Consider the following 15,147-nt stretch of genomic DNA (forward strand, 5'->3'; position numbering starts at 1 on the left):
CTTGCTGGTTAGTTGTGCGAAGTTGTGACAAAGTGCGTGAATTACGTTCCGAGCACCAAGTTGTTGGCGCCGTTGTTAAGGATCACAATTTCGTGCACCAAGTTTTTGGCGCCGTTGCCAGGGATTTTTTGAGTTTGGACAACTGACTGTTCATCTTGTTGCTCAAATTAGGTAATTTTATTTTAATTTTAAGTTTTTGTTTTTATTCTTTTTATTTTCGAAAAATATTCAAAAAAAATTAAATAGTTTTTCAAAAAAAAATTAATTTATGTTCTTCAGAATTTTTAAGAAGGAATTCTAGAGTTTCATGAAATATGTTGAAGCCTGGCTGGCTGTAAAGCCATGTCTAATTCTTTTGGACCGAGGCTTCCACCCATCAGTACAGAAGCAAGTTGAATGAAGTATCAGCTGTTGTATGTCTGATTTGTATCTGCTAAAGCTTGGCTGGCCATTGGCCATGTCTGGTGTTTTGGACCGGAGCTTTCACTGAAAGCTTGGCTGGCTAGTAAGTCATGTCTAATTCCTGGACCGAAGTTTTAGACTAACATTACAAGATTCCTGGAATTTTTATTAAAAATTTTGAAATCCTTATTTTCCTTTCCAATTAATTTTCGAAAAATATACAAAAAAAATTTATAAAATCATAAAACCAAAAAAATAATTTTGTGTTTCTTGTTTGAGTCTTGTGTCAATTTTTAAGTTTGGTGTCAATTGCATGTTTATCTCTTTCTTGCATTTTTCGAAAATTTATGCATTGCATTCTTCATGATCTTCAAGTTGTTCTTGATAAGTCTTCTTGTTTGATCTTTAAAATTTCTTGTTTTGTGTCTTTTCTTGTTTTTCATGTGCATTTTCAAATTGTTAGTGTCTAAAGTTTAAAAATTTCTAAGTTTGGTGTCTTGCATTTTTCTTTTTTCTTAAAAAATTTTTCAAAAATAAGTTCTTGGTGTTCATCTTGACATTCAAAGTGTTCTTGGTGTTCATCTTGACATTCAAAGTGTTCTTGCATGCATCATGTGTTTTGATTCATAATTTTCATATTTTGAGTCTTTTTGTTGTTTTTCTCTTTCATCATTAAAAATTCAAAAAATCAAAAAAATATCTTTCCCATTTTTCTCTCATAAATTTTCGAAAATTTGGTTTGATTTAGTCAAAAAGTTTTTAAATTTAATTGTTTCTTATGAGTCAAATCAAATTTTCAATTTAAAAATTCTATCTTTTTCAAATCTTTTTCAAAAATCAAATCTTTTTCATTTTTCTTTCATAATTTTGAAATTTTCAAAATTTATTTTCAAAATCTTTTTCTTATTTCTATTTCATATTTTCAAAATTAATGCTAACAATTAATGTGATTGATTCAAAAATTTTAAGTTTGTTACTTGGCTAGTAAAAAAGGTTAAATCATTAAATTTTAAAATCATATCTTTTTGTTTCTTGTTAGTCAAATAATCAACTTTAATTTTCAAAACCAAATCTTTTTAAATTTCTTTTTCAAATCTTTTTTTTTAAATGTCAATCACATCTTTTTTAAAATCAATTTCAAAATCTTTTCTAACTTCTTATCTTTTCAAAAATTAAATTTCAAATCTTTTTCAACTAACTACTTGACTTTTTGTTTGATTTTAAAAGTTTACTATTTCAATCATATCTTTTTCAAAACTACCTAACTAATTCTCTCTCTAATTTTCGAAAATCACCTTCCTCTTTTTCAAAATTTCTTTTCAATTAACTATTTGTTTTAAATTTTAGTTTGATTTAATTTAATTTTTTTCTTTTTAAATTTTCGAATTTTAACTTTAATTTCAAATTAAAAATAAAAATACTTTTATTTTAATTTATTTAATTTTCGAAATTTTCTCCCCCTCATCTCTTTCTAATTATTTTATTTATTTACTAACACTTCTCTTCATCTAAAAATTCGAATCCTCTCTTCCTCCTGGTGTTCGAATTTCTCTTCTTCAATTCTTTACTTCTTCTACTCACATAAAGGAATCTCTATACTGTGACATAGAGGATTCCATATTTTCTTTTCTGTTTTCTTCTTTTTCATATGAGCAGGAACAAGGATAAGAACATTCTTGTTGAAGCTGATCCTGAACCTGAAAGGACTCTGAAGAGGAAGCTAAAGAAAGCTAAAGCACAACTCTCTGGAGAAAATCTGACAGAAATTTTCGAAAAAGAAGGAGACATGGCTGAAAATAATAACAATGCAAGGAAGATGCTTGGTGACTTTTGATAAAGCACTATTTTATGGTTTATCTTGTACTCAATTGAGTAGTTTTTATTAACTCTTTACCCACTTATTCATACTATTTGCATGGTTTTATATTTCCTTCCTAATTATGTGTTTTGATTGAAAACATGCTTCTTTGATCTTATATTTGTTTATTATTAATCCTCTCTTATCACCATTAGATGCCTTGATATGTGTGTTAAGTATTTTCAGATATTATAGGGCAGGAATGACTTGGAGGATGGAAAGGAAGCATGCAAAAGTGGAAGGAATACAAGAAGTTAGAGAAATTGCTAATCTGTCCAGCCTGACCTCTTTGCACTCAAATGGCTATAACTTCAGTTGCGTTGGAAAGCTAACGTCCGGGGCTTCGATTTGATATATAATATGTTATAGTTTCCCTGAAGCTAAGTGACGCGACCGCGTGATCCATGCGGCCGCGTCGCAGTGACGAAAATCCAGCGTGGCAAAATTCGAAACCAGCGAATTCTGGACTGTTTCTGACCCAGTTTGCGGCCCAGAAAACACAGATTAGAGGCTATAAAATGGGAGACTGCATCCATTCATAAGGAGGCTCTCATAATTCACTTCTCATGATTTAGATTAGTTTTGAGAGAGGTTCTCTCCTCTCTCTTAGGATTAGGATTTAGGACTTCTCTTAGTTTTAGGAATGACTCTCAATCCCAGGTTCTTTATTTTTATTTAATTTATGAACTCTTCCATGTTACATATAATTTTCTTAATTAATGTTATTTGAGGTATTTCAATTTATGATTGCTGTTATTGTTGCTTTACATCTGAAGGCATTTTTATTCCAGTAGATTTACTTTTTCCCTTTTGGTTTTGGTTAAGAAATCAATAACTCAGGAGTTATCCAACTCAACAGCATAATTGTTAATTGTTATCTTGTCAATTGAATTGAACTTCAATAATCCCAATCTTTTCTTAGGAAATAAATAAGATTCGAAGATCAAACTAATTAGTCCCTTGACTTTCCTTTACTTTAGTAAAGGTTGACTAAGTGGAATTAAGATTCAATTTTCATTATCATTGATAAGGATAACTTGGTCTGGACTTCCAATTTCTCTTACCTTACCAAGAGTTTAGTTTACAGTTATTTATTTATTTTACTTGTCATTTAAATATATCTGTGCCCATTGCCCAAACTCAACATTCCCCAAAAATACACTTTTTCATAACCAATAATAAGAACATACTTCCCTGCAATTCCTTGAGAAGACGACCCGAGGTTTAAATACTCGGTTATCAATTTTAAATGGGTTTGTTACTTGTGACAACCAAAACATTTGTACGAAGGGATTTCTGTCGGTTTAGAGACTATATCTACAACGCGACTGTTTTTATGAAATTCTTTACTGGCAAAAATCCTAACGTCAAAATGGCGCTGTTGCCGGGAAATTGCAAACGTGTGCCTTATTATTGGTTATTGTAAATTTTTTTTATTTTTGCTTGTTTATTTGTTTTTATTTTTGTTTTTATTTTTGCTTTTCCATAAATTAAGAGGTTATTTGTTTTTATTTAGTTATTAAAAAAAAATTTTCAAAAATTTGTTCTTAGTGTTCATCTTGATCTTCGAGTTGTTCTTCATGTTCATCTTGACCTTCAAGTTGTTCTTAGTTGTTTTCTTCGTTTTGATCTAAAAATTTGAAATTTGGTGTCATTTTATTTTTTTTCTCTTTCCTCATTAAATTCAAAAATATTTTTAATTAATTTTTTCGAAAAAAAAATTTCAGATTTTTATTTTTAAAATTTTTATCTTATCTTATCTTATTTCAAAAATCAAATTCAAAATTTAAATAACCTTTTAATTTAAATTTATTTTTATTTTTGTTTTTAATTTTTTTATTTGCTACTATGAACTCTCACCCCTTTGGCTATGAGCCTGGTTACAATAATGTTGCAGGAAGAAGAAATTACAATGAGAACAGGCATCAAGGTTGGAACAATCAAAGATGGGAGGAGCCACAAGGATTTGATCAACCCTCATGGCAACAACCACCTCCAATGGACTTTCAACAACCACCACCATATGCCTATAAACCCTTTCCTCAACATAACTTTGGACCACCAAACTCACAAGTCCCTTTCCGCCATTCACCTCCATATGACCCTAACCCACATCTACCATACCAACCACCTTATGAACCAAATGAACCATACATAGATCCACCCCAAACCTCCATGGAGAGAGCACTTACCGATCTAAACTCTACTATACGAGCTCTCGCCGCCCAAATCAGACCACCAAATACCTTTAACAATCAATCCTCAAGCTCTAGTGTACTTCCTTTTCAATCACAGAATGATCTCCCCATCCCACCACTACCTCAATATTTGCCATCTCCATATCCATCAATCCAAGAGCACTATGATCCTACCTATGATAATCGAGTGCATAAAGAGACAAAGGATCGTTTCAAGGAAATAGTGGATCGATTTCAGGCAACCACTCAACAACTGGAGCAAGCATTAATTCAATGGGCTTCTAAGTGCTCAAATATACAAGGATCAACCACAGCTCCATGTGGACAGTCTAGTGAAGAGCGTAGCATGAAGGAGATACCAGAAACCCCAGTGGACAAGACAGAGAATGAATTCGTACTAGAACAAGTAGAAGAAGCTGTCATTGTTCAAAAAGAAGAAGAAGTGGTTGAAGACTTAGGAGATGCAGAACCTCCATGGGAAAGTCCAGTCATAGAACCCCCTTCCAAGACATTTGAAATTGATGCTAAGGAAGGTGTACATCCTCCAAGGCATATCACAGTTGAAGACTTGGAAGAGGTTGATCAAGAGATGGAGATTCAAGAAGAAGAAGCACAACCTCCCATGCCCTTGGAAAGCAATGAAGAGAAGATTGAATTGGAAGAAAGCTACCAAGAGGAAGAGGTTGAAATTGAAGAAGCTTGCAAAGAGGTGGTAATTATCAAGAAGAGCACAAGGGAGTGGAGCTTGCAATTTCATTAAAAACACCTCCCCCTAAGTTGCCATCATCCTTCACAACATTCAAGTGGGTAAAATTCATATCCCATAGCTTTCTAATCCCACTTGAATATGGGCTACTAGAGACGGATGGTCAACTTAGAGCTCTTTGTGGCATTAAGAGTAAAAGGAAGATGGCCAGTGATAAGAATTGTCAAGCAAGGTTCATCATGGTTGGAAGCTTTAAGTTTAAATGCAAAGGTTGGTATAAAGCTCAACTGAATGGGTCTAGGAAGTTGTTTGGTCGCTGCAGTGAGAATTCAGATCACCTTTCACCCGGCTGGAAAAATACAGATCCTGACAAAAATGGGTGTAAAAGCAAGGTTTGGGATCCTGGAATCTGTTCTGACATCCAACACCCCGTGAGCCTAAGAATCTTTTTGAAGCTGCTTAAGGGTTTTGCATGCCTAGTTTGGGACCCCGGAGGTTACTGGAATCACAAACACTGGTGGAGATTCCTGGATGAGTTCAAGCACAAGCCTCCATAACAAAGGACTCCCCAAATGTCCAACTTAAGGACTTTAACTAAAAGTGCTAGGTGGGAGACAACCCACCATGGTATGATTGTTCCTTTTTTCATTTAGTTATTATTTGTTTTCTAGTTTTAATTTATTTTATTATATTGAACCTGGAGTTTTGCATCACCTTCATATTAAAACTACATTCTTCATTTTTTAGATTAAAAAAAAAAAAATTTCGCACGCGACGCGGCAGCGTCGCTGACGCGTCCGCGTCACTAGTGCGTTGGGAAGAAAAGAATATGAACAGAGAGTTACGCAGGAGCAGGGCTGGAGGCGTGCCAATGGCACAAATCGTCCAACGCGACTGCGTCACCGACGCGTCCGCGTCGAATGGGAATATTGGCCTCCCACGCGACCGCGTGTTCCACGCGGCCGCGTGACCTGAAAATCGACGTCAACCGGGTACATGGCCGAAAGTTGAGCTGGAGCTGGGCTGGAATTGTGCTGGAAGCCCAAGCCTCACCACGCGAACGTGTGCCCCACGCGTCCGTGTCATATCCCCATGATGGCCCCTCACGCGATCGCGTCAACCACGCGACCGCGTCACCCAGATTTTTGGCAAAAAGAATTTCGAACAGAGAGTTGTGCGACCGCGAGGCTGCACTCGCGCTAATCGCACAAAACAAGCCACGCGATCGCGTGACCCACGCATCCGCATCACCTGACCTTATCGCGCACCACGCGACCGCATCACTCACGCGTCCGCGTCACAAGCGGCGCACAGATTATCCAGATCAGCCAAATTTCTTATCTTTTCTTCTCTAATCCTTATTTTTCTTATTTTTTCTTATTTCTTTCTTCTTCCTTTCTTATCTTCTTTCCCTTCTCATCTCTCTTATTTTTCTTTTTATTTTTGTTTATTTACATACTTTCATTCATTGCATTATTTTTATTGGTATTAGAAATTTATTTGGATCATTATTTCTATATTTTACTTGTGGATTATTAGAGGAATTATTTGACAATTATATATATTTATTTTTAAAGGGTTGCTTGCATGTTCAAATTATTATTTTCATTAGATTATTTAACATGCATGCTATGTGTTTGTGAAAACGCCCGTATGGCATTGTGCACTGCTTTTCAGTATCTTTTATCCTACTACTCTGAATGCTTGCTTTTCATAAACTTCCTTTACTATTGTATTAATTGAAATTAATTGTCAATACAAACATGATGGTTTGTTACGAGTAATGCTTGATCTATGCTACTCATGCCCTTTGCCGGCATGCCAATAAACACCTTGCATTCACTTGTCTTTACATGCACTAGCTATTTCCCATTGTTGGCTTTTCACATGTACTCGCGAGCATGTGATAATGTCAGTTATATCTTAATGTGCATCCATCACCACCTTTTCCATTGTCTTCCTTGCTATATATATCTCTTTGAATTTAATTTACTTTCTCTTCCCTTTTTCAGGATGGCCACCAAGAAAGGAAAAGAGAAAGCCATTTCCAAATCAACAGCAAGGAAAGGAACAAAAAGAGCCCCAGCTGAGGAACCACAACCCCCATCCACTTGCACATCTTAGCATGCACCGAGGACGGTGCAATCTTTAAGTGTGGGGAGGTCGATACCGATCTCCATGGGTTAGTACTTTCCTGTCTCAAACACCAATATTTTATTTTCTTTGTTAATTGTTGTATTTGCATATTTAATTGCATGTTTATTTGATTTTTGCATTTAGTTACTGCTTGGTTAAAATAATAAGTTTCTTCTTAAGATCCTTTTTTTTTTTTGAAAATTTTCACTAATTTAAAACCAAAATTTTTGTGTTAAACTTGTTTGAAGTTGTATTTGGAACATGGTTTTTGAGCCAAAGAACACACAACCTGTGAGACTTTGAGCTTATTTACATGGTTACATTATTTAACCATAAATATTTTATTCCTGTGTGTTTCCTTCTTTATGATTGTAATCTGTATTTTGTTCCAGTCTATATGTCCTTTGTTTAGTATATTTACATGCTTGTGTATGATTGAGGCCATATTTGATTATCAACTCACTTACCCCAAATAAGCCTACCTTTTACATCACCTTTGTTAGCCCCTTGAGCTTTTAATCCCCTTCTGTTCTATAACCACATCACTAGCCTTAAGCGGAAAACAAATTAATTATCCCAATTGAATCTTTGGTTAGCTTAAGATAGAGATTGTGTAGCAAATAAGTGTGGGAAAATTTTGGGAACATGGGTTGATAAGGGAATGTAACATGTTTCTAATTTATTTGAATATTGGGAATTTGGGAACCTACTCATGAAAAACCAAAATAGAAAAATAATAAAGAATCCATGTGCATTGATAAGTTATGTTTGCTTTTATGATTCAAACAAAAAAAAAAGAGAGAGAAAAAGAAATATATATATATATATAATATAAATAAATAAATAAGGGGACAAAATTACCCCAAATATTAAGTTTAATAAAAGATCAATGCATATGTGATAAAAATTAAAGAAAATTTGGTACATGAGTATGGGAATTATACAAAAGTGGGAATTATGGTTAGCTAGGCATGAATTTAAAAGTATATAGAGTATATGTATATTAGGTAAGAGCTTAGGTTAATTAAAGATTCAATTTATAAAGCTCACTTAGCCATATATATACCTTTACCCTTACCTTAGCCCCATTACAACCTTGAAAAAGACCTCATGACGTTTGCAATGGTATATTAAATATTGTTGATTGGTTAGATGAAGAACAAGGTTTAGAAAGCATGACTAGAGAAGAGTAAAGTGAATAACCCTATACACTTGAGAGATTAGAGTGATACACACTACCAGTGAGGGTTCAATGCTTGATTCTATGTTCCCTGCTTTCATGAGCTGTCTTCTTACAAGTTTACTTGCTTTTTATTGTATGATTTAAATTAGTGAAATCTGGTTTATGTTTGTCTTGAAGAGCTTATTTACTTTTAACCAAGTAGGTAGAAACATTTTTTGCATGTAGTTGCATTCATATAGATAGGTTGCATTTCATGCATTCTATCATTTCTCTTCATTTCTTTATAGTTTCTCTTGAGCTTAGCATGAGGACATGCTAGTGTTTAAGTGTGGGGAGGTTGATAAACCACTATTTTATGGTTTATCTTGTACTCAATTGAGTAGTTTTTATTAACTCTTTACCTACTTATTCATACTATTTGCATGGTTTTATATTTCCTTCCTAATTATGTGTTTTGATTGAAAATATGCTTCTTTGATCTTATTGAAAATATGCATTGATATGTGTGTTAAGTATTTTCAGATATTATAGGGCAGGAATGACTTGGAGGATGGAAAGGAAGCATGCAAAAGTAGAAGGAATACAAGAAGTTAGAGAAATTGCTAAGCTGTCCAGCCTGACCTCTTTGCACTCAAATGGCTATAACTTTAGCTATAGAGATCCAAATGACGCGGTTTCAATTGCGTTAGAAAGCTAACGTTCGGGGCTTCGATTTGATATATAATATGTTATAGTTTCCCTGATGTTAGGCGACGCGACCGCGTGATTCATGCGGCCGCATTGCAGTGACAAAAATCCAGCGTGGCAAAATTCGAAACCAGCGAATTCTGGACTGTTTCTGACCCAGTTTGCGGCCCAGAAAACACAGATTAGAGGCTATAAAGTGGGGGACTGCATCCATTCATAAGGAGGCTCTCATAATTCACTTCTCATGATTTAGATTAGTTTTGAGAGAGGTTCTCTCCTCTCTCTTAGGATTAGGATTTAGGATTTCTCTTAGTTTTAGGAATGACTCTCAATCCCAGGTTCTTTATTTTTGTTTAATTTATGAACTCTTCCATGTTACATATAATTTTCTTAATTAATGTTATTTGAGGTATTTCAATTTATGATTGCTGTTATTGTTGCTTTACATCTGAAGGTATTTTTATTCCAGTAGATTTACTTTTTCCCTTTTGGTTTTGGTTAAGAAATCAGTAACTCAGGAGTTATCCAACTAAACAGCATAATTGTTAATTGTTATCTTGCCAATTGAATTGAACTTCAATAATTCCAATCTTTTCTTAGGAAATAAATAGGATTCGAAGATCAAACTAATTAGTCTCTTGACTTTCCTTTACTTTAGTAAAGGTTGACTAAGTGAAATTAAGATTCAATTTTCATTATCATTGATAAGGATAACTTGGTCTGGACTTCCAATTTCTCTTACCTTGCCAAGAGTTTAGTTTACAGCTATTTATTTATTTTACTTGTCATTTAAATATATCTGTGCCCATTGCCCAAACTCAACATTCCCCAAAAACACACTTTTTCATAACCAATAATAAGAACATACTTCTCTGCAATTCCTTGAGAAGACGACCCGAGGTTTAAATACTCGGTTATCAATTTTAAAGGGGTTTGTTACTTGTGACAACCAAAATATTTGTACGAAGGGATTTCTGTCGGTTTAGAGACTATATCTACAACGCGACTATTTTTATGAAATTCTTTACTGGCAAAAATCCTAACGTCAACTTTACTGCACCAAATTGCAATTTACATGGAAGAAGCATCTCAATCCCTGCCATTGGAGCAAACAATTTTGAGCTAAAGCCTCAATTAGTTTCTCTGATGCAACAGAACTACAAGTTTCATGGACTTCCATCAGAAGATCATTTTCAATTCTTAACTGAATTCTTGCAGATCTGTGATACTGTTAAGACCAATGGGGTTGACTCCGAGGTCTACAGACTTATACTTTTCCCGTTTGCTGTAAGAGACAGAGCTAGAATATGGTTGGACTCTCAACCTAAGGATAGCTTGAACTCTTGGAATAAGCTGGTCACGGCTTTCTTAGCCAAGTTCTTTCCTCCTCAAAAGCTTAGCAAGCTTAGAGTGGATGTTCAAACCTTCAAACAGAAAAAAGGTGAATTTCTCTATGAAGCTTGGGAGAGATATAAGCAACTGACCAAAAAGTGTCCTTCTGACATGCTTTCAGAATGGACCATCCTGGATATATTCTATGATGGTCTATCTGAATTATCAAAGATGTCATTGGACCATTCTGCAGGTGGATCCATTCACCTAAAGAAAACGCATGCAGAAGCTCAGGAACTCATTGACATGGTTGCAAACAACCAGTTCATGTACACTTCTGAAAGAAATCCTGTGAGTAATAGGATGCCTCAGAGGAAGGGAGTTCTTGAAATTGATGCTCTGAATGCCATATTGGCTCAGAATAAAATATTGACTCAGCAAGTCAATATAATTTCTCAGAGTCTGAATGGATTGCAAGCTGCTTCCAACAGTACTCAAGAGGCATCTTCTGAAGAAGAAGCTTATGATCCTGAGAACCCTGCAATAGCAGAGGTAAATTACATGGGGGAACCCTATGGAAATACCTATAATCCCTCATGGAGAAATCATCCAATTTCTCATGGAAGGATCAACAAAAGCCTCAACAAGGCTTTAATAATGGTGGAAGAAATAGGTTTAGCAATAGCAAGCCTTTTCCATCATCCACTCAGCAACAGACAGAGAATTCTAAGCAAAATCCATCTAGCTTAGCAAATATAGTCTCTGATCTATCTAAGACCACTCTAAGTTTCATGAATGAAACAAAGTCCTCCATCAGAAATTTGGAGGCACAAGTGGGCCAGCTGAGTAAAAGTGTCACTGAAACTCCTCCTAGTACTCTCCCAAGTAATACAGAAGAAAATCCAAAGAGAGAGTGCAAGGTCATTGATTTGACCATCATGGCCGAACCTACAAGGGAGGAGGAAGACGTGAATCCTAGTGAGGAAGACCTCCTGGGACGTTCATTGACCAATAAGGAGTTTCCCTTTGAGGAACCAAAGGAATCTGAGGCTCATCTAGAGACCATAGAGATTCCATTAAACCTTCTTTTACCATTCATGAGCTCTGATGACTATTCATCTTCTGAAGAAGATGAAGACATTTGTCAAGGGCAAGTTGCCCATTATTTAGGAGCAATCATGAAGTTGAATGCCAAGCTATTTGGTAATGAGACTTGGAAGGACGAGCCTCCATTTCTCATTAATAAACTGAATATCTGGGTTCAGCACACTTTACCTCAAAAGAAACAGGATCCTAGTAAATTCCTAATTCCCTGTAACATAGGCACCATGACCTTTGAGAAGGCTCTGTGTGACTTGGGGTCAGGCATTAACCTTATGCCACTCTCTGTAATAGAGAAACTTGGGATCTTTGAGGTGCAAGCTACCAGAATCTCATTAGAGATGGCAGACAACTCAAGAAAACAGGCTTATGGACTAGTAGAGGACGTGCTAGTAAAGGTTGAAGGCCTTTACATCCCTGCTGATTTCATAATCCTAGACACTGGGAAGGAGGAGGATGAATCCATCATCCTTGGAAGACCCTTCCTAGCCACAGCAAGAGCTGTGATTGATGTGGACAGAGGAGAGTTGGTCCTCCAACTGAATGAGGACAACCTTGTGTTTAAAACTCAAGGATCTCCTTCTGTAACCATGGAGAGGAAGTATGAAAAGCTTCTCTCACTGCAGAGTCAACCAAAGCCCCCACAGTCAAACTCTAAGTTTGGTGTTGGGAGGCCACAACCAAACTCTAAGTTTGGTGTTGAACCCCCATATTCAAACTCTAAGTTTGGTGTTGGGAGGTCCCAACAATGCTCTGAACATCTGTGAGGCTCCATGAGAGCTCACTGTCAAGCTATTGACATTAAAGAAGCGCTTGTTGGGAGGCAACCCAATGTTATTTAATTATATCTATTTATTTTCCATTGCTATTTTATGTTTTCTTTAGGTTGATGATCATGTGAAGTCACAAAAACTACTGAAAAATCAAAAAGAGAATGAAAAACAACATTAAAAGTAGCACACCCTGGAGGAAGAGCATTCTGGCATTTAAACGCCAGAAACAAGCATCAACCTGGCGTTAAACGCCAGAAACAGGCTACATTTGGGCATTTAACGCCAAAAATAGGCAGCAGTCTGGCGTTAAAGCCAGTATTGCATACAGAGGGCATTTTGCACGCCTAAATGGTGCAGGGATGAGAAATCCTTGACACCTCAGGATCTGTGGATCCCACAGGATCCCCACCTATCCCACCTCTTCTTCTTTCCTCTTCACACCTTCTCATAACACGCTTCCCCAAATACCCTTCACAAATCACCTCCATCACTCTTCCAAAACCATCCTACAAACCACCTACACCCACCCACTCAAATTCAAACCATCACTCTCTCCTTTTCACACATCATAACCACCTAAACCCCCTTGGCCGAACTACATATCCCCCTCCATCTCCTCTTTTTTCTTCTTCCTCTACTACTTTCTTTCTTCTTTTGCTCGAGGACGAGCAAAACTTTTAAGTTTGGTGTGGTAAAAGCATTACTTTTTATTTTTCCATAACCATCAATGGAACCTAAGGCCAGAGAAATCTCAAGAAAGAGGAAAGGGAAGGCAAAAGCTTCCACCTCTGAGTCATGGAAGATGGAGAGATTCATCTCAAAAGCTCATCACAAAAAGGATAGAGCAAACAAGAGAGCCCACTTATAGACCTCAACAAGAGCATGAGGAAATTCCTCACCATGAAATCCCTGAGATGCCTCAAGGGATGCACTTCCCTCCACAAAACTATTGGGAGCAAATCAACACTTCCCTAGGAGAATTAAGCTCCAACATGGGACAACTAAGAATGGAGCACCAAGAGCACTCCATCATCCTCCATGAGATTAGAGAAGATCAAAGAGCTATGAGGGAGGAGCAACAAAGACAAGGAAGAGACATAGAGGAGCTCAAGAGCACCATTGGTTCTTCAAGAAGAGGAAGATGCCACCCTCACTAAGGTGGACCCGTTCCTTAATCTTCTTGTTCTTATTTTCCTGTTTTTTGGTTTTTGAGCCCTATGTTTTATTTATGTTTGTGTCTTTACTATATGATCATTAGTGTTTAAGTGTCTATGTCTTAAAGCTATGAATGTCATATGAATCCATCACCTCTCTTAAAAGAAAACTGTTCTAAAAACAAAAGAACAAGAAGTACATGGTTTCGAATTCATCCTTGAAACTAGTTTAATTATTTTGATGTGGTGACAATACTTTTTGTTTTCTGAATGAATGCTTGAACAGTGCATATGTCTTTTGATATTGTGGTTTATGAATGTTAAATATGTTGGCTCTTGAAAGAATGATGAAAAGGAGAAATGTTATTGATAATCTGAAAAATCATAAAATTGATTCTTGAAGCAAGAAAAAGTAGTGAATACAAAAGCTTGCAAAAAAAAGAGAAAAAAGAAAAATGGCAAAAAAAAAAGAGAAAGAGAAAGAAAAAGCAAGCAGAAAAAGCCAAAAGCTCTTTAAACCAAAAGGCAAGAGCAAAAAGCCAATAGCCCTTAAAACCAAAAGGCAAGGGTAATAAAAAGGATCCAAGGCTTTGAGCATCAGTGGATAGGAGGGCCTAAAGGAATAAAATCCTGGCCTAAGCGGCTAAAACAAGCTGTCCCTAACCATGTGCTTGTGGCGTGAAGGTGTCAAGTGAAAACTTGAGATTGAGCGGTTAAAGTCAAGGTCCAAAGCAAAAAAAAAAAAGAGTGTGCTTAAGAACTCTGGACACCTCTAATTGGGGATTTTAGCAAAGCTGAGTCACAATCTGAAAAGGTTCACCCAGTTATGTGTCTGTGGCATGTATGTATCCGGTGGTAATACTGGAAAACAGAGTGCTTAGGGCCACGACCAAGACTCATAAAGTAGCTGTGTTCAAGAATCAACATACTGAACTAGGAGAATCAATAACACTATCTAAAATCTAAGTTCCTATAGATGCCAATCATTCTGAACTTCAATGGATGAAGTGGGATGCTAAAACTATTCAAGAGGCAAAAAGCTACTAGTCCCGCTCATCTGATTGGAGCTAAGTTTCATTGATATTTTAGAATTTATAGTATATTCTCTTCTTTTTATCCTATTTGATTTTCAGTTGCTTGGGGACAAGCAAAAATTTAAGTTTGGTGTTGTGATGAGCGGATAATTTATACGCTTTTTGGCAATTTTTTTACATAGTTTTTAGTATGATTTAGTTAGTTTTTAGCATATTTTTATTAGTTTTTAAATAAAATTCACATTTCTGGACTTTACTATGAGTTTGTGTGTTTTTCTGTAATTTCAGGTAATTTCTAGCTGAAATTGAGGGAATTGAGCAAAAATCAGATTCAGAGGTTGAAGAAGGACTGCTGATGCTGTTGGATTCTGACCTCTCTGCACTCAAAGTGGATTTTCTGGAGCTACAGAAGTCTAAATGGTGTGATCTCAATTGCGTTGGAAAGTAGACATCTAGGGCTTTCCAGAAATATATAATAGTCCATACTTTGTTTGAGTTTAGACAACGCAAACTGGCGTTTAACGCCAGCTCTCTGCCCTATTCTGGAGTTAAACGCCAAAAACAGGTTGCAAAGTAGAGTTAA

The 15,147-nt window shown here is 36.0% G+C and overlaps 1 non-coding gene across 1 annotated transcript; it reads right to left on the reverse strand.

The window, feature by feature from the left end:
* Window positions 1-10,571: 10,571 nt before the first annotated feature.
* LOC112752830 (small nucleolar RNA R71) lies at window positions 10,572-10,679 on the reverse strand. Its single transcript, XR_003177243.1, has one exon. It is a non-coding gene; the product is annotated as a small nucleolar RNA R71 (small nucleolar RNA).
* Window positions 10,680-15,147: the final 4,468 nt, after the last annotated feature.

The sequence above is a fragment of the Arachis hypogaea genome, chromosome 15, assembly GCF_003086295.3.
Source record: "Arachis hypogaea cultivar Tifrunner chromosome 15, arahy.Tifrunner.gnm2.J5K5, whole genome shotgun sequence".
NCBI classification, from domain to species: domain Eukaryota; kingdom Viridiplantae; phylum Streptophyta; class Magnoliopsida; order Fabales; family Fabaceae; genus Arachis; species Arachis hypogaea.